The 20,180-nt window shown below is 39.9% G+C and overlaps 1 pseudogene; it reads left to right on the forward strand.

Moving 5' to 3' along the window:
• Nucleotides 1–2,203: 2,203 nt before the first annotated feature.
• LOC149267375 (uncharacterized) lies at nucleotides 2,204–3,842 on the forward strand (annotated as a pseudogene).
• The last annotated feature ends 16,338 nt before the right edge of the window (nucleotides 3,843–20,180 follow it).

Raw genomic sequence — 20,180 nt, forward strand, 5'->3', positions numbered from 1 at the left:
GATGCCTTGTTTGTAATAAGTTCAGCCATTATGCGAAGGTGTGTCCGAATGGTAGGGACACATCACTTGATGATGATAACAATCATTCCAGGGACATCTTCAATGATCGAAGGAATGACATGTAATGCAGGTCATCAATGAAATAGCCGAATCTTCAAAGAAAGCAAGGAACCCCAGGTATGAAGAATCAAATGTTGTTTCTGATAAGATAAAGAAGCATTATCTTATATTGGCCCTCTCCTCTAGACTCTTTGGGAATCTGGCTTATTGATTGTAGTGCTTCAAGGAACCTCATCGGATAGAAGGATGCTCTATCTAATTTGGTAGAGATGGAAAAAATCGTGGGATTATACTTGGAGTCAATGCCACCTATCCTAGAAAGGGTGTAGGGAATGTTACCTCTCAATTGAATGAGGGTAACTTGATTCATTTAAAAGAAGTTATTTATGTACCTGATCGCAAGAAGAACCTGGTGTCCATTTCGACAATGGAAGTCAAAGGTTTCAAGTTGGCATTCATCGATGGAAAGGTACATGTTTGAAAATGAAATTTTCAAAGATGCTTTTACTCATAGGTTCAAGGTTGCAAATTTGTATCAAGTTGTAGGAAGTCCATTGGGGACCATGTCAGTTGACACATCTCATCTATAGAACTGGAGGTCTGCATGTTATGGGACCCTATTCGATGTAAGTCAGATGGTGATAGGGATGCTTGAATTCAAGAAGAGCATGAAGGTATATGTCCAAGATGTACCAAAGGAAAATCTTACAAGTGGACCATTCCCCTCATGTAGCAGGTCCACAGTTTTGGAACAAGCTGAGGGGTTTGAGATTCATGATCAGGAATCTCATGTATGCAGGTTGAAGAAATCTTTCTATGATTTAGAGCTAACATCCCGGGCTTCATATGAGAGGATTGATAGGTCTCTAATGAAGTTGAGATTCATTAGGAGTCAAGCCGATCCAAACCATTGCTTGAAGGTTGTAGATGATAGACCTCTCATACTGGCACCTTATGAGGATGACCTCTTTCTAACGGGTGCAGACCCTCTCATTTGCAAAATTAAGAGGAAGTTGGATTTCATATTTGGAATGGTGAACTCAAATCCTGTGACTACCTCGATGGATATTAACTTTCATAAGTTATGTGGTAGGGATGCCAGACCTAATTTGGGAAATTCCTCTGAGCTTTATAAACTCATTCTAGCATTGATGTTCTTGGTGAACTCATGTCCAGATATATGTTATTCAATTATCATGTTGAGCTCATATATGGTTGAGCCTCACTGGATTAGTGCCAAGAATCTTCTGAGATGTCTTCGGGGCAAAATCTATCATGGATTGAGATACATTTTTAGAAATGTAAAGCTGCATGATTATTCGAATGATGACTGGGCAGGCAGTGTGGAGGATTGCAAGAGCACTTTTGAGTGCTGGTTCTCTTTGGGTTCTGTTAGACTTCGTCTCATGTTAGAGATTGATTCTTCTTCAAAACAGGGTTTTGAAGAAGAAATCATTAATGTGTTGTTTTAAATTATGTAATTTGTTCTTCAGCTCTTCAACTGGCAGCGACTTCAACTTGCAAGTGTTGTGCTGGCCATGATGATTCCGGGCCTAGCGCTTTTTCCTCCAAAGGCTTGTGTTGTGACAGAATGCGGTCTTATAATCCACACATTGCTAGCCTGCTATATTGAGAATCGATTATTTACCTATACTAGCATCTATTACTTTGGTTTTAATGATGCTGTTGCTACTCTGGATGCTATTGTGGAAACATATCCTGCTGCTGCTTCATGTTTCATCTCACGAAGGGTTTTCCAATGAAGATAATCGAGAATTTCTTTCTGCCTTGGCAAATATATATAATTTTCTGCTGCCATTATTAAAGAATGGTTTTACTTTGACAATGGATAATGCCCTCAAGCTGTCAGTTCTTGTTTTGGTATTCTGCACCAAGTTCTAAAAGGACATGTTGGCGCTTACTGGATAGGCGGTGCTCTATCGAAGAGAATTACTGAACCTGGTTTCCATTTGAAGATGGGTCTGTCCGTGGTGCTTGGGAGAAGATTGGAACTATTGTCAATATACTGCAAAGTAATTCACATCAACAGTTTCAAGTCGACTGGCTAAATTTTGATGGTGTGGTTGTGAGCTCTCTTGAAGCAAAAGTCATAAACTCTAGCCTCATGTAGGAACCTTTTAGGATGGTACCTGTCATATGGATCATTCATGAGGATACATTAGGAAAGCGTCTAAGGATTTATGCTTCAGACACACACAGAACCATTATCAGCAACTGGAAGTCTGCATTTGAGAGAGCTAATGTGGTTGTTTTTTCAGACTATGCTATGGCGATGATGTATTCTGTATTTAATTCTGGAAACTTCTTTGTTATCCCTGGCTCCCCAAAGGAAACATGGGAGGTGAAGCATTTTATGGCATTGAACAGGAAAAAGGACTTGCTATCCAAATTACGCTTCAAATCTGATGATTTTGTAATTGTAGTTGTTGAAAGTCAATTTTCTTACACAGGTATATGGAGGGAGCATGCACTGGTAATGCAAGCTACCATGCATTTAATGGCAAAGTTTAAAATGAATGATTCTATTGGTACTTCTTCAAGGCTTGTCATTGTGAGTAACAACTTCAACAACACCTATGGGATGGCGTTGCAGACAGTCGCACTTCAAACTGGGATTTCGAACTGGAATTGTCCAACATGCTTCTCAAGATGACGATGTGAACATCTTACTGAGTACTGCAGATTTGGTGGTTTATGGATCCTTTCATGAAGAACAAGCGTTTCCAGCTATTCTGATACGAGCAATGTCCTTGGAAAAGCCAATAATTGTTCCCAAACTCCCCATAATTCAAAAAATATATTGAAGATAGAATACATGGGCTTCTATTTCCAGTTGGAAAATATTCAGATGATAACAGAAGCATGCGGCACATGGCTATAACAGTTGAATTCGGGTCTGTTTTGTGTTACTCTCAAATTCATCAAGTTATTTTTACTATGTGTTTGAGAAAGCGGATGGGAGTGTCTACTGGTTTGATTTGCGTTGCAAAGAAAACGCATCTGTCATGGATCTTGGCAAGGAACCAGTTGCTTCTGTTTGTTTCAGTCCAGGAAATGATGATATTTTGTATGCAGCATATGCAAACACAGTTACTTGCTTGGATGTGCGCATGGCACCTTCCAGTGGACAATTGCAAAAGTACACATTCAATACAGAGGACATAAATTAGATTACTATGAACTTTAAGTCATCTTTTCTTGCGGCTGCAGATGACAGTGGAGAAGTAAAGTTTTCATGACAGATTATTGACATTCATCAACATTACCTTTACAAAACACTCAGATCCGTACACACAAATATTTGCAGCTCTGTGCAATTTCATCCTTGGCGGCCATGGGAAGTTATCTCTGGGGGATTAGATTCAAAAATTGTAGCATGGGACTTTTCAAGAGGAAGGCAACGAATGGTTATAGATGCTGCAGTTCCCACCACGGAAAATGCAGAAAATGCCTCAAGTACAAATCAAATTTGTAATCCTCCTTTTGTTCATGCTTTGGCGGTTCCAGAGGAAAATATGAATGGTAAAAATAACCAGGTTGTTGCTGCAGCAAGAGGTGATGGCACCATTGAAATTATTGATCTCAGATTTGAGTCACACATGACAGGAGCAAAAAGTAAGCAGTCATCACGTACTAGAAAAGGATTTCAGTCCAAATCATCAAAAAATACAAATGTAAATGAGAACATTGCAAGTGGGGGCTATTACAAAGAGAATGACTGCCATAGAGGAAATGGCTGCCATGAAAATTATTTGCAGTGATAAAACCGGGACACTCACTCTCAACAAATTGAGCGTTGATAAGAATCAAAAAGATCTTTCACGCCACAAAGACATCAACGCTACAAAGACATCAACCGCAAACAGGAAAATAGGAACTAATTTCCTATTTTAAGACCTCAGAAATCAAAAGGCAGGTTGATGCTACATATTCAAAGCGGGTATAATTGTTTGGAGATGAATCCAAACGCTTCACAGCAGAAAACGAGGAGCGATTGCCTATGTTATTTTTAGCAAAGGGAAGGACACCTGTAGTGCCACCTATTCACCAGATTTGCCTCGAAATTAGCCAAATCATCAACAGATTTCAGTGGAAAGAGCGCCATTCTCTCTTCAGGAAGCGCTGATGGTTTTGTTTTTAGTTTATTTTGTTAATAATAATAAAAACAAATGCCGGGTCTTGGGGTCGATTGGTTTTCCCCCAGCTGTGTTTTGTTTCATATATTAAAAAAGGAAACATTCTTGTGATGTTAGTTAAAAAAAAAAACAGCGCCCCTGTTTTGGGCAGCATTGTATTTATTATAAAACAAATTCATTTGTAATAGAGAAGGGAGAGGGGAAGTTTTTTCTAAGTGCTGAGAGCTGCTGTAGCGTAGCAGAGCTTCATTGTACAGTCATTGGCAGAGATATTTAATGGAATTTCACAGCTCTGTTTGCTGAGATTCATGTGGTATGTTAATTTAGCATAAGTTTTCCCTTTGTCTCATATGTAAACTGTTATGTTTCATTTCATTTCATGACCATTTCAAGCTGAACAAATGAAGTGATTAGGTAGGAATTCATAGTATTATATGCTCCTCCTATAAGTTTGTTCACGTTCAATGTTTTCTACTGTTTAAGGAGGATTCAGAGTTATTGTCTGCCCTCCTTAGCTCCTCACCAGTCTTGCCATCCCATTGAAATCCAGATTTGATGCTAAATTTCATGCCTACCTTGCCTCAGTCAATAACCTGTGTTGTTCATTATATTTTTCTGTTTCAAACTGTGATCTTGCCCATTCAGCCCGGAAAATCCCCGTCATTTAATTAAAAACCCCCTTAGATCAATTTACTAGCCTGAAATCTTTATTCCTAATTGGTCAGCTTATCATATTGAAAGATCTACCGAATCTGACCCGAGAGAGCCTTCTCATACCTCGTAGGGCTAGCTACGAGGTGAAATGGTTTGATGTTGCCTTGAAGGTTTACCTTCCTCAGCCTAGGGTGAAATCTCAAGCGGTAACAGGTTCTACTTTGATATCCTCGATGAGTAGGTAGTAGAAGACAGTTGCTTTGAGCACCGCTGAGACCGAATACATAGCTATGAGTATGACCTCGTGTGAAGCTGCCTGGTTGAGGAAGCTCTTCAATGAGATGTTTGACACATGATGGATACCACAGTGATCTTCTATGACAACTAGAGGTGGATTAGACTGTTGAGGAATCATGTGTTATGATCACTCCAAGAATATAGACATCAGGTACCACTTTATCTGGGATATGTTACATTGATGAGCAAGAAGGCTCCATCGCATTGGGACTGATGTGCAGGTCGTAGACATTCTATCGAAGCCCCGAGGAAAGGTCAAATTTGTGTCTTTCTAGAATGACTTGGATTTGTTCAAAGACCCTCTTATGACGATCCTGTATGATGCATGCATTGAGCTCTGGGAGATCTAGGGGGTTTGGGGTACTTCTTGGAGCAACAAGTGACCATAGGGTGACTCACCCTCCCCTAGCGGTGCGTTGTGTACAGGTTGAATGGTTCAGCCTTCCCCTGTGATATCCCATGGTGACTTGTGGGTAGGATGAGTGGTTCTCTTGCCGAGGCATCTTACCCATGTAGTCTAGGACTCAAGGGAAGTACCTCTCATTTGGCCAATGAGTAGGGAAATGAGGATAGGGACCATAGTAGTACCGATGGACACATCATGTATCTACCATACTCCCTATGCTAGGATGACCAACTGTTATAGACATATTTGGGCACGTCAAGCCCGAACTTATATGTCGATGTATTAGGGCTCATTAAACCCCTAAAAGAATTGTTTCATACCCTAAAGGAACATAGTCATCTGAATACATCATTCCCCAAAAGTTCCATCTGAGAAACCATCCAGAAATTGCCTAAATTGAACCATATTGACTTCTCCATTGGCAAAGTGTGATGCATACTGAGTGGTACACTTCCAGGGTGCAATTCATACTGTTTAGGCTTTCTATAGGGTGTGATGGGCGAGGATGGAAAAATGTCCGAGACATTTTGCTAAGTGGATGCTCATGGAATCTTCTTGAAACTTCTCCTATTCCACTTGCCTCTCTGAATTCACCCAAGGATGAATAAGGGATTTAAAACCTTCAGTTATCCCTTCTCTTATGGAACCAATTGTAACAAGTGGAATGACACTAATCAAACCCCATGGATGACTCACACCCTTTCACACATCTATAAATGGATCCCTCATCCAAGAGATCTAGAAGGCTGGAATGTTGTGAATTGCAAGTAAGTGCTGATAGTTTGTAATTGAGGAGAGAGCATTGTATTGTTGGTGTGATATTGTTATTTCATGAGGTGAAGAAGGATTGAAGCTGTCATGATGATGCTGGATCATACAACTAGGTTGTAATTCTCCCTTCTACTAATAAAGTTCTTCAAGTTTTCTCCCATATGATTGTGCAATTGTGAATGTTATAATTTGTGGATACTATCATTTGTTCATTATATATCAGATTCTGTAATGTTTATGTTGTAATAAATCATGATGCTTTGACGGTTCTTTGTTGATGTACTTGTGCAGGTACTCTCCAAGCATGTTAATTATGGGGAGGAGTTGCGGGTTCTGTCAAAGGGGAGAGAGATCAAGCAAGGGATGAAGCGGAAGTTCCAGGTTGGTTCCATTATCTTTCCCTTATCTATTACACATAGGAGAAATTGTTGAATGCTTTAAACTGTTGTTTCTAGGGTAGCTGCCAAACCTAGAGGGCTAGCATTCTTTAGGAATACTAGTTTTCCCAAAAACAAATTGGCGACTCCACTGGGGAATGAATAGATGTTTTTTTGTTGTTATTGTTTGTTTTATGTTCAATTTTATGAACTATAGACAGAGTCTGAAGTCAACCAGGTAGCTTTCGAACTGCTCTTGCTTTGCAATTGCATAGTAGATGAATGCTGCTTAAGTCAATCTCTGGTTTGCTTTATGAATTAAAATTTTGACTTGCAAGCACATATATATGCCCTTTTGGTAGCTCAGTAACCTCTCAAGACATTCCATCATACTTTGCTCATCATTGTTCATCAAAACCCAGCTTAACTCACTGAAAACAGCTCCACATTTGAGCCAAAACCCGTTACAGTTGTGCTCCCTGGACCATCGGACTGTCTCCCATTGGGACTCAGTATGCATAGCACCTCTCGAGTGCAGTAAGTGTGATTCATGTCAATTTTTTTGAAGCCTAGGTGCGATGATTTCCATCTAGAAATTGAGGAATTTTGACCTTGTTTTGAGTTTTGTTTGGTTGTTTTGCTGTATATGAACAATGCCTCTTTTACTAAAGCTTACTTGTATCACTTATTTCAGCCTAAATTACATTAGGATTAGTGAATGTTTTTTGTGTATTTGTTTACCATTTAAAATCCTTTGTCAAAAATTTGTTTAAATCGATTTGTCGCTTTGGTACTCGTAATTGTCGTTTTTTTTTATCAAAAAGAGAAGTATCATGAATTCTTCCTTCCTTTGATAATCGATTGAACTTTTCTTCATGTATTTGGTTTGATTTTTTTATATTCGAAGTGTCGAAAGCATTTTTATTAAAAATTGAAAAGTGTCGTTGAGTCTTCCTTTATCTTTTGAAGAAGAAATTGTAAAAAATGTCATTTTGAGTGAAATATTTCAGACGTTTGCATCATTTAGTTTTCCTTTTTGGTATTTTTCACATTAAGGAGAACGAAAACAAATACATGCATTTGCATTTAGCATTTTTTTAAGTTTGTGTGCGAAAAGATGATTTAGAGAAATGAACTAGTGTGTGCTCTTTGCTCTTTGCTTAAAAGCACTATTATTTTCTTCCCCTAGTAGCTAGGATTTTCATTGCTCAAAATAAACAAAGATTGTTTATCATTGTAGATTACATCTTAGGAATTTTAGATCATCATCACGTAGTGAACCATTGAAAGGCAAACTCTAAACAAGATCAACTTTAAAATAAATTTCAATGAACCTAACAATGCTTTGGAACTTAACGCAACATATCTAGAGGTCTAAGCTAGTGACGTGTTCTGACATCATTAAAACTAGTGGCTATTGTTTTCATTGAAGGTTGGATGATTCCTCCTCCTTGATACGACAAGTGCTAGAACGGATTTTTGCTCCTTGTACCGTCGTGTATATATTGGGAGACCACAATAGGCATAAATCCTTTATCCATAGGAAGCTAAGTCTGTCGCCTTATTGATCGCAATGCACTGAACACAACATTCGGGAAGATTGACTACCATACATAAGTCCTTGGTAATTTCTCTTTAATTTATCACCACGGTGTATATTGTAGTTTTGCAATTGGTTTGGTAATCCCTCTGTCTAGATTTTCCAGAGTAGTCACTTTCATTCCTTTTCGACTCTTTAAAAGAAAAGGTCCATCTGAGCACTTGTCCTTTCAGGCTCATTAAAAATTGGAGACTAGAGTCATCTTTAGCTTTTTCTTGACTCTTAAAAACTTAAAAAAGAAAAGTTGTGTCCAAGCATCATTAAAATTAATTAAATTCAGAATAACATATTTTTCCCTTTAATTTTGATTTGATCAAATAATTCGTAGTCGTGGAAGAAAGTCAATCAAAACCCCGTCGTTCACAGAGACTAGCAAGTCAACCGTCTTTGACTCTATAAGCGAAGCCAATCCGGACAAAATGGTCTCATTTAACTGAGTCCAATTCATCTGGTTTATTTGAAACTTTTGTTTCAATATCATCAGAGACTACAGTTACTCCAATTATTTCTGTTACATATGCCTTAAGAGAAGAATTTCCGCAGTTACAAGAGGACATTAGAACTGATCCTATTATAACGTTAGACACTTCTATACCTGAAACAACTCCATCTAGAGTTGATCTAAAACCCCTCTCAGTTCAAACCGAGGTTACATTTGAACCAATAGTTGTTCAAGAACCGCCCTTTGAGACTGAAGTTCATTTACCTAAACATTTGGAAGTTGAGTTTCAGTATTCAAAAGGTGTCACCCCTGTAGTATCTGTTATTGTAGAAGTTATACCTTCTTCGGCTCCAGAAATATTTTATGGACCTGATGGTCTACCTCTTCCACCTGGTCTAATTGCTATAGCTGAGATAGCAAAGGATCCCCCATTTAATACCCCGTTTCATTTTGGAACTGGGATTCATTTATATCCCTCTACTCCTGAGTTTGGTTCTTTTAATCCTCCTTCATCGCAAGTTCCTGTCAAATCGCTAGGAGATATTTTGGATAGACTAAACATGTCTGAGCAACCATCAACATCTAGGAATGTATCATCTGATGCAGCTGTGGCGGAACCTCCTGTTTCTATTCCTACAATGTTTTCTGGTACACCATCTGTTCCAGCTGCTTCGGCACCATGGTCTACTCCTATTTGTTCATCCGGAGTCCCATTTAGTCTTTCTTATGTTGAAACTCAACAATTTGATCCTGCATACTAGTATCAATTTGGGAAAACCAGTTTTCAAAGACCGATATATCCTTTAAATACTGGACTGCCGCCATATGGAGAGCAGTATGCCTTTTCACTGTTTCCTCCTAGGGAACAACCATATGAGAGTTTCCAACAATATTCAAGTCAAGCTGGAATTACATCTAGTGGTTGGATACCAATACTGCCAGAACAACCAAGGGTTGTATATCCAATGCAACCGATCCAACCTGTGTCGAATATTCCCACTACACCTGCTATTACGACTATGTCGCAAACACAAGAACAGCCTGTTGTGTCTCAACCTCAAGTCTCTCAGGTTATAATACAATAGCCACTTGTCTCAACAGCTCAACCGCAACCTCAGGTTAGTGCTTCTTTATATGGAATGACTCAGGCACCGACGGGTATTGTCAATCCGTAGCTTGGTCAATCTTGTAGTATTGGGCAACAACAAATGGTCCAACAACTATGGCGGCCACAATACCAACAACCGCAATTCCAGCAAACCCAACCTTAGTTTGGACTTGGTTTACAAGCTCAAACTGGATTTGGTCAATATCAAGCCTACCAAGGACCTGGTATTATAGACATTTTTGGGCACTACAACCCCAAGCATAAAATTTCCATAAACCAAGGGCTCATAAGTCCCTAAAAGTGTTGTTCTAACCCCTAAAGGAACAAGGTCAACTGATTACATCTTCTCCCAGAAGTTCTCCATGAAAAAATGCTCAGAACTGGTCAAAAGAGGATCATTTCAGCTGCTCCATAGACAAAGTGCGTTGCATCTCACCTAAATACACTGAGTGGGTGCGTTGCATTTCAAAAATCCCTTCTATGGGGTGCGATGGGCAAGAAGTGACAAATGGCAGTGTCATTCCGCGAGGTGGAGAGGCATGGAATCTTCCAGAAACTTCTCCTGTGACACTCGCCTCTCTGAATTCGACCAAGGATGAGTAAGAGATCATCAATCTCCAAGTGGAAGCAAGAACTATCAAAGGGAAGACACTAATCAAATCACAAGCTGAATCATCTCCCTTACAGATATCTATATATGGATCCCTCATCCCAGAGATCTAGGGGCTGGAATTTTGTATATTGTAAGGAATTGTTGTTGGTTTCTTGAGACAACATCATAAGTGTTGGGTGATCTAAGCTTTGTATGAGGTGAAGAAGGGCTTACTTGCTGAGAGGATGATGCTGGGTTAGAACAGCTGGCTGTAACTCCCTTGGCTCTTTCTTGTTTATCAATAAATGATATTCAAGTTTTCCTCCATACTCTTGTGTCATTTATGTTTTATGCATTTGTATGGTCAATTTACATCTGATCCTAGATTTTTTATGATTATAGATCCATGTTCTTGTATAGTGTCATGCTACTGTGATCCTTCAGGTACTCTGTGAAGTTGGGCGTACAAGGGAGCAAGTAGCGAAAGGCTATCAAGAGAGAGAGGAATCGAACTATGAGATTAGCGCAAGACAGAGGTTGGTCTTCTTTGTTCTTCTCTCATCTATATTTCATAAAGGAAAAACGAAAGTAGCTTTACTTTGTTTGTTTCTAAGGTAGCTACCACACCTTAGTGGGATAAGCAGTTCCGTGTAGACACTTTTCCCTGTAACAAAATGGCGACTCCGCTGGGGACGAATTAGTTTGTTTGTTTATCTTCCTTATTGTATATTTTATAAACTTACAGACGGAGCCTAAAGTCGAGCCAGGTAGTTTTCGAACTGCATTTGCTATGCAAATGCAAAGTAGATAAATGCCGCTTCAGTCAATCTCTGGGATTTGTTTATAAATTAAAAAACTGATTTCCAAACTCTCTGATTAGCCCTTGTGGTAGCTCTAGAAACCTCCTTAGATCTACCCCTGATTGTTGCTTCACTGATTACCATTTGCTCGGCCAAAACCCATGAAATGAACTGCAAACTGTGACCCGGAACCCAAGAAAAGTCTCGTCACTGGCCTAGCGCAGGTACTGTTCTGTGAATCTGAAATTCAGCGCACTTCCTGAGTGTAGTAGGTGCGCTGCATTTCAAATTCCCTGTGTTACAGGTGCGCTGATCAGACTAGGCATTGTTAAGTTTTGGTTTCTGTGATTCATTCTTTTCAGTTCTATTCATGAATTTTGATGCCTGTAATCAGTATATCTCTGTTTGAAACCCCTTTTCCTTGCTGTTATTCAGCCTCCTTTGTCTAAAAGAACTGTAAATGTTTTTGTGTATTTGCTGAGTCATTTTCAGTTCTCCTTTGCAAAAAGTAACGTAATCGTATTGTCATCCTTTGATTTGAAAGTGTCGCAAGTGTCATTTTCAGTCATAGGAAAGAGTTTGGTTGCTATTGATAGTCGATTATCCTGTTACTATTGCATTTGGTATGAATTTGTAGTTTTTCTAGTGTCAAAAGCAAGTATTCATTTCCAAATCGTAAATGTTGTGATTGTCTCCATTTTTTATTTTGAAAATAAACTTGTTAATAATTGTCGCTTGAAAAAGTAATTCAGATTTGTGCATTAGCTTTCTTTTTACCATTCACATACTAAGAAAGCCGAAAACAAATACATGCATGTGCATTTGCATTTAGACTGTTTGATTGGTTTGATTTAGGACAGTGCATGTAGAGTGTGCACTTTTCTCTTTGTGAAAGAATGTTGTCTCTCTTTCCTTAGTAGCTAGGATTTTCATCGCACAAAGAAGATAAAAGACTGTTTATCATCTTAGATTGCATTTTAGGAATTATACATCTACATCTCACGGTGAACCTGAAAGGCAAATTTCTTAAGCAAGATCAACTATAAAATAAATTTAATGAATCTAACAACACTTTGGAACCTAATGCACAACATCTAGAAGTCTAGGCTAGAAACGTATTCCGACGTCGTAAAGCCTGGTAACTGTTGTTCTCACTGATGGTTGGGTGATTCCTCCACTTTGAGACGATAAGTGCCAGTACGGACTTGTGCTCCCACGTACCGTCGAGTATATTTTGGGAGACCACAATAGGCTTAATCATTTATCCATAGGAAGCCGTGTCTGCCACCCTATCGATCGCAATGCACTGAACACAGAATTCGGGAAGATTGACTACCGTACCGTAAAAATTATTCTGTAGTTTTGCGATTGGTTTGGTAATCCCTCTACCTAGATTTCCAGAGCAGTCCCTTTCATTCCTTTTCAGACTCCTTAACGGAAAAGGTCCATCTGAGCACTTGTCACTTCAGGCTCATTAAAAATCAAAGGCGACTAGAGTCATCTTTTGTTTTTTCTCGACTCTTAAAAATTGAAAAAACAAGTTGTGTCAAAGCGTCTAAAATTTATTTTAAACGGAATAATCATCACCCTTTCCTACGTTGATCTCAGGTTTAGAAAATGGAACCCACCAACCAAGGAATTCCCCTTGGAGGAACTCCTAGTCCCTTCTCCTCTTGGGGAGATGTTGGTGCACCCTATATGGCCACATTGTCACTTCCAGGATTGATAATCGGCTTGCCTGTATGGCTCTTCTCAACCTCTATCATTCAGAACACCACAATTCCTGAACAATCGAGTCAGCAACTAGACAAATCCAGAGTTACCCACCAACCTTCTACTTCCTCCAATTCTTCCTCTCCTCCTTCCTCTTCACTTGATGGGGTTGGTAAAGCCAAAAATCAAGTACCTGAGAAGAAGAAGGAAAAGAAGAAGAAAGAGAAGAAGAAGAAGGGGCCAAAAGCAAAAGGGGGCAACCAAGTGTCGTCTAGCGAAAATCCACACACTGCACCGACCAGGCCTAAATCACCATGTGTCATTTGCAAAGGAGACCACTATCATAGAGATTGTCCCTCCATCCCTCGGATCTTAAGAGACTGGTCTCCTCGTTTTCACAAGCCGGTGTCGTCAACCTCTGATGATCATGTTGAAACCACACCGTCGACTAATGAAAGTGAAGCCCCAGGACAAAAAGGAAAATATAGATTTCCTTGTAAACTGTGGGAAGGCGATCATGCCATCCACCGTTGTCCCTTCTTAGACAAGGCTAAAAGAGTTTTGGATGATCGTCCGGTTTCACCATTACGACTTCCTCCTGGATATAAAAACTCTTGCCGAGTCCGTCACTAGTTGAAAATCTGGTTGACCTGCCCAGGTGGTCGGCTGAAGCATCTATCATTGAAGACAAACCATCTGAACCCATACCAGACGAAAGTCAAAAGGTAAAGGTGGCAGTTGACCCGGTCTTGCCTTCAAAGGTTCCATCTTCAGATGATACAGTCACAGAAGAGAATAAGGATGACACCGTCCAAATTCTTTTGGTAAGCACAGACTCTGATGAACATGGGGGCAATTTACCCATTCCTTTACCGTAGGAAGGAAGTTCATCAGAGTCGTACCTGGCCATCTATTCGGTCCCATCTCCAAGCAACCTAGTTGTCTCCTTCGACTAGAATCAACTAGGCAGACCCCGTTTACCGGCTAGTGTACCATTCCAAATTATTGCTCAAGTATATAGAATGGTTATGGCTGGTACCATCATAGATGAAGGGGCTTCTGTGAGTATCCTTTCCTCGACTGCTTGGAAAGCGCTTGGTTCGCCATCGCTTTTGCCTGAGATGAGAAATCTAACAAGCTTTGACAAAGGAACCAGTCGACCATTAGGGATCCTTCCCAATGTGCCCATAACATTGAGAGGGAAAACCGTTCACATGAACGTAGTGGTAGTTCAAGCACCCCTGGATTATAATCTACTCCTTGGACGAGACTATATTTATTTCATGGGAGCAATTGTATCATCACTCTTTAGAGTAATGTGTTTTCCGCACAAAGGAAGAGTGGTCAAGCTTGTAGACCAGCTTTCATTTCCCGGATCACACATAGCAAATAGTCATATACCATCCCTAAATGGTCTTTTCACACAAGGAATGTCTCATCAATCCCCAGTCAGTCCACCTGATGAGCGTGAGTGATTCGGGGGACATGACTGAATCCCAGGGGGCATGCACCCTGGTCTGCTTCGGCAGGAAAACTTCGGGTATAGGATAGGTTTCCGCGAGAGATATATGACTGGACTGTACTCATGTCCGTGATTGGAAGAGGGGGTTAGACTGGAATAGGATTCCCTCATTAAAGTTATGTGAGTGGATTGTCTCACCTTTGTCTATTTCGGTAGACATCGCCGAAGAAGTGTTTTGTTTGTGGTGTGAATAGAACAATCTTTGGTAACCTGAAAGAGGTAGACCTTTCCTGATAAAACAAATGTTTTGTCGGTAGAATGAAAGGTGACCTTGAAACTTTATTTTATACCTGGGGGCATGCAAACCTTTTGGCATGCAAGCGAAGAGCGACTATTTATTTTTTAAATTTGTAGGTCCTCTAACCCTTTAAACTCGTAGGATTGGTCGTTTCCTAACTTGCATAAAGAAAGGATGTGGGGAAAAACTCTAAAAATTGTTGTTTTAAAATGGGACATTCTTATTATACAACTGGATTAATCAAGCAGTTTTAGCACATAGTTCAAGCTCGTTAAAAAATAAACATAAGTCATGAGCAAATGTTTCCCCCAATGTTTAAGCTCAATAAAAAAAAATGAACCGATTTCTGGTAAATAACCATCGTGAATGTAGTACTTCGGCCTTTAAAGCCCTGGTCGTGTTCTCATCATCACCTCCACTCTGTATTGGCCGATCATTCACCTATGTTTGATTGTTTACCCCTTTTGAGGAACAGCTGCGAAGAGTGATCCCACTAGCCATCCTTGTAACATGTCGTGATTGGAAAATTCCAAACCTTACCTAGAATTAGCTGCTGCCCAAGTTTATCACTCCTTCCTCAAAAGACGAGTCTCCTTTAAGTTCTTTTCAACTAACTCGTAAAATATGAAAAGATTGCCGAGCCATTGGCCTCTCCAGCTCGTTAAAGGGACTGGAAGTGTTATCCCTCCTTTAGATTTTAATCTTTTTGGACTTGAGGGATTATTACACAAAAATATCGAGCACTTGTTTTGTTCTGCTCGTTAAAAGTATCGAAAATTCATCCCTTTTGTATTGTTTTATACTTTTTCGGACTTAAGGGATTAGATGACGAAAAAGGAATTTTGGAGTTTCCTTTACGTTCCTTTTCAGACTCTCTAAAATTTAAAAGGACCGAGTTATCTTTGTCGTTAAACTTGTTAAAACTTAATAGCGACAAACTTGTCCATAGCAGACAAGAACGAGTTTCATTATCACTAGGCTCGTTAAAACATAGCGATGGGTTTGCCCGAAGGGAAAATTATAGAAAAAGCATATGTTATCCTCCTCAAGCTTGACAAAAATAAAGAGGTACTGGTCAGCAATGACTAGGGAAAAATTGGGAAGAAAACTTGAAGAAACTTTGTTGGTAGCAAGTCGCTCTTGAACATGACACTTTCACTCCGCATCCAAGTCGGGTTGGGTTGTTTCATTCACCGGTCACATCACCATGGTCACATCACACCATCCACATTTGGGGTTAATGCTACCGATCCATCACGTCAGTAACGCCGATATGTTCAAGAGAAGTCATTCAGAGAATTCACCTGTGTCTCACCTGCTACAATACATTTACACTCCATTCTTTCATGATCCCCACCCTGAACCTTATGTCATCAGACCGTTTTCACCTCCATTAAAATCATTTACTCCATTCCATGTCATTGATGTGGGATTCATTAAGGCCCTCCTGTGACGGATCGCTTCTTGTCAACATTAGCTCATTATCCAAGAAGTCGATCTAGGAACACCCCATTCAGTACTTTGAAGCTTGCATGCCTCAATGGCAAGTTTCTCACTTCCGGCGACAGATTTACATCAATGGCCTTCGACCGAAATATTTTGCATGGTGTTCGACGCCAAGTCCTTTATTCACACCACGTGAATTGTACTGCAGTACCTTGAGGGTCATTATCATTATTAGTGATTCCTCTCGTGCCTGTTAACAGCTTACATCATTGGCTGGTAATCAGGCAATGTCTTTCCATGTTCGACTCCAGAACATCTCTCACATGGATAGACTTGTACTTCGAGTGAAGATCGAACAATATTGAAGACCCCGGATCTAGTTTCATCCATCCGGGTTGCGATATATATTCAGGGAAATAAAGACATCAAATGTACATTATTGCTGCACAAATAATCATCCAATCAAAGGGATGATGACTCCACCAGAATCATCAGTCTACACTCAGACGATTGTCTGTCCTATGTACATGAAAATGAATTTATAAAGTTGAGCATGGGAATTCCTGCCTCAGCTAGTTCATGAAAATATTATGAAGATAATGTATTGTATTGTATCTTATTACAGGTCTCCTCCCAGCTTGAAAGAACTTTGGATCCTCATAATAAAGCATTTCACCCGACATCAAAAGATTAACGACCTCATGCTTTAGGGGGCAACTATTATAGACATTTTTGGGCACTACAACCCCAAGCATAAAATGTCCATAAACCAACGGCTCCTAAGTCCCTAAAAGCGTTGTTCTAACCCCTAAAGGAACAAGGTCAACTGATTACAGCTTCTCCCAGAAGTTCTCCATGAAAAACTTCTCAGAACTGGTCAAAACAGGATCATTTCAGCTGCTCCATAGACAAAGTGCATTGCATCTCACCTAAGTACACTGTGTGGGTGTGTTGCATTTCAAAAATCCCTTCTATGGGGTGTGATGGGCGAGAAGTGACAAATGGCAGTGTCATTCCACGAGGTGGAGAGGCATGGAATCTTCCAGAAACTTCTCCTATGACACTTGCCTCTCTGAATTCGACCAAGGATGAGTAAGAGATCATCAATCTCCAAGTGGAAGCAAGAAATATCAAAGGGAAGACACTAATCAAATCACAAGCTGAATCATCTCCCTTATAGATATCTATATATGGATCCCTCATCCCAGAGATCCAGGGGTTGTTATTTTGTATATTGTAAGGAATTGTTGTTGGTTTCTTGAGACAACATCATAAATGTTGGGTGATCTAAGCTTTGTATGAGGTGAAGAAGGGCTTACTTGCTAAGAGGATGATGCTAGGTCAGAACAATTGGTTGTAACTCCCTTGGCTCTTTCTTGTTTATCAATAAAAGTTATTCAAGTTTTCCTCCATACTCTTGTGTCATTTATGTTTTATGCATTTGTATGGTCAATTTACATCTGATCCTAGATTGTTTATGATTATAGATCCATGTTCTTGTATAGTGTCATCCTACTGTGATCCTACAGGTACTCTGTGAAGCTGGGCGTACAAGGGAGCAAGTAGCGAAAGGCTATCAAGAGAGAGAGGAATCGAACTAGGAGATTAGCGCAAGATAGAGGTTGGTCTTCTTTGTTCTTCTCTCATCTATATTTCATAAAGGAAAAACAAAAGTAGCTTTACTTTGTTTGTTTCTAAGGTAGCTACCACACCTTAATGGGATAAGCAGCTATGTGTAGACACTTTTCCCTATAACACCTGGGAAACAAGGCTTTGTAGGTTATGGATAGCCACATTTTCAAAATAGTTATCAACAACCACACTATACTGGTTATGTCCAACAACCTTATCAAAGTTACTAGAAACAAATGCATTATGTTGGTTATGCAAAGGCCTACTACTCAGGCGATTCCATCTTATCCTAGGTATGGTCAACCCAACTTGAATCAACAATTGCCTTTTGTAGAAACTCTAGAATTACCAGATTTGAACCGGATAATGAATGATCCAATTGCATATGCCCCTTGGTGTCCGGCAATGCCTCATAAACTCCCCTCTGATATTCCTAAGTTCAATGGAAATCCAAGTGAAGATCCATCGAATCACGTAATGACTTTTCATTTGTGGTTCTCATCTAACACCCTGAATGATGATTCGATTAGACTTCGCCTTTTTCAGAGAACACTCACTGGTCCAGCAGCGAAATGGTATATTGAATTGCCTAGAGCTTTGTTTGATAACTTCACCTTCCTTGCCACTACTTTTCTAACCCACTTTCAGTTACCCATCAGGTACGAAACTGGAACAGAACTCCTTACCAATTTTAAACAAACCACGTCCACTCACATATCTGATCATATTCATGAGTGGCAGCGTCGTCGTCGAATGGTAAAGACGTATGTTCCTGATCAGCTTTTAGCTGAGTGGTTTATTAAGTCCTTATTGCCATCTATCACTGAGGATGTGGTGAAAGGAGGAGTTGTCACTAAAGAGCAAGTCATTGCTCGTGCCCAATATTTAGATTTGATCTATACTTAGTCTGGCACACTCTACGACAAAATTCCTAACGCTCCTAGACCAGCTTTTTCCATTCCACCTCCTCCTAAATCGAATAGGGACTCTCATGCCGGTGACAGTGTGATCGGTGCCTCAAGCACACAAACCGCAAGAGGTCCATCTGGTCAAGCTCTTGCTATTTCTAGTCAAAATGCAAATGAAAATTCTCTTGCCTCGGAGATTAATGTTGTGTCATCTAACAAAGGCAAAAATCCAAAGCAACCAGGGGGCAAGAAGAAAGGGAAAAATAATAAGAAGAAACAGGAGAATTCCACTCCTGAAAAATCATCTGAAAACCCTACTGCGGCAAGGAAACCTCCTAAGTATCCATGTTTAATCTGTAACGAGGAGCATTTTACAAGAGAGTGTCCACATCAATCTGAGGTTTCAAAATTTTTGAAGGCTTTGAATACCTCAACGGTGTTGACTGATCCGTTTCCAAACCCAAAAACTAATATGGTTGCTACCAATAATGCTTCCACATCCCAAGTACTAATGTTATCCATCGCAAAAAAGAAAAATGATGCTTTGGTATCGACAAGGAGTAAAGATTATGGGAATCCATCATCATTGAACAATCAGGCTACTGATCAACCTAATGCTTCGACAACGACTTTGCCAGAAGTTGTTCCACCCATTATTCCTGAATTAACCATTAAGCCGCCAAAGGGAGTTGTACATAAATCAACATTTAATCCTCTTGCTTGAGATGCTCAGAATTATAATATAGTGGAGGATCTGGCTCAATCACCATCCACTATGTCAACACTTGAGGTATTGCAAAATTGTCCCTCCCAAAAGAAGGCTTTGTTATCAGCAATAGGTGGGATCGATCCAACGGATTCCAATCTTGTGGCCTTTGATCATAAAGGATATACACCATAGTTACCAGCCCAACTCGCTTTCCTTATACAGGTAAAATCCCTCAATAAAAATGTTCATCGAACCATCATTGATGAGGGGGCATCTACTTGTATTATGTCGATGAGTTGCTAGAAAACTCTTGGTTCGCCACCCTTGTCACGATGACCAACAACATTAAAAGCGTTCGATGGAAGAAGATACACTCTATATGGGATTCTAAGTAGCTTGCAAGTTGAACTGGGGGGCAAGATAGTAGAGATTGAAGTCAAGGTCATTGATGGACTCCTTGACTACAATATTTTACTAGGAAGGCCCTGGGTTAATGCTATGTCTGTCGTTGTGTCTACATATTTTAGAAATATTGCATTTCCCTTTCAAGGTGGAATCACAATCATTGACTAACTAGCCTATTTTTCTAACAGTTCACAAACTACTGGAAGCATTCCATTGATCCATGGAAGTTCACAATCGCTTAAAAATGTTGGAGTAGGTCTCCTAAAAGACCCTTCCTTAATGGGTACTTTTGCCCTCCCGTCCCCATCTAGTTTTGCAGAAGTGGCCACAGTGGAAACCTGTC

Source organism: Pinus tabuliformis, chromosome 6 (genome assembly GCF_031772625.1).
Source record: "Pinus tabuliformis cultivar Carrire ecotype Pingquan chromosome 6, CPIR1, whole genome shotgun sequence".
In the NCBI taxonomy this organism is placed as follows: Eukaryota; Viridiplantae; Streptophyta; class Pinopsida; order Pinales; family Pinaceae; genus Pinus; species Pinus tabuliformis.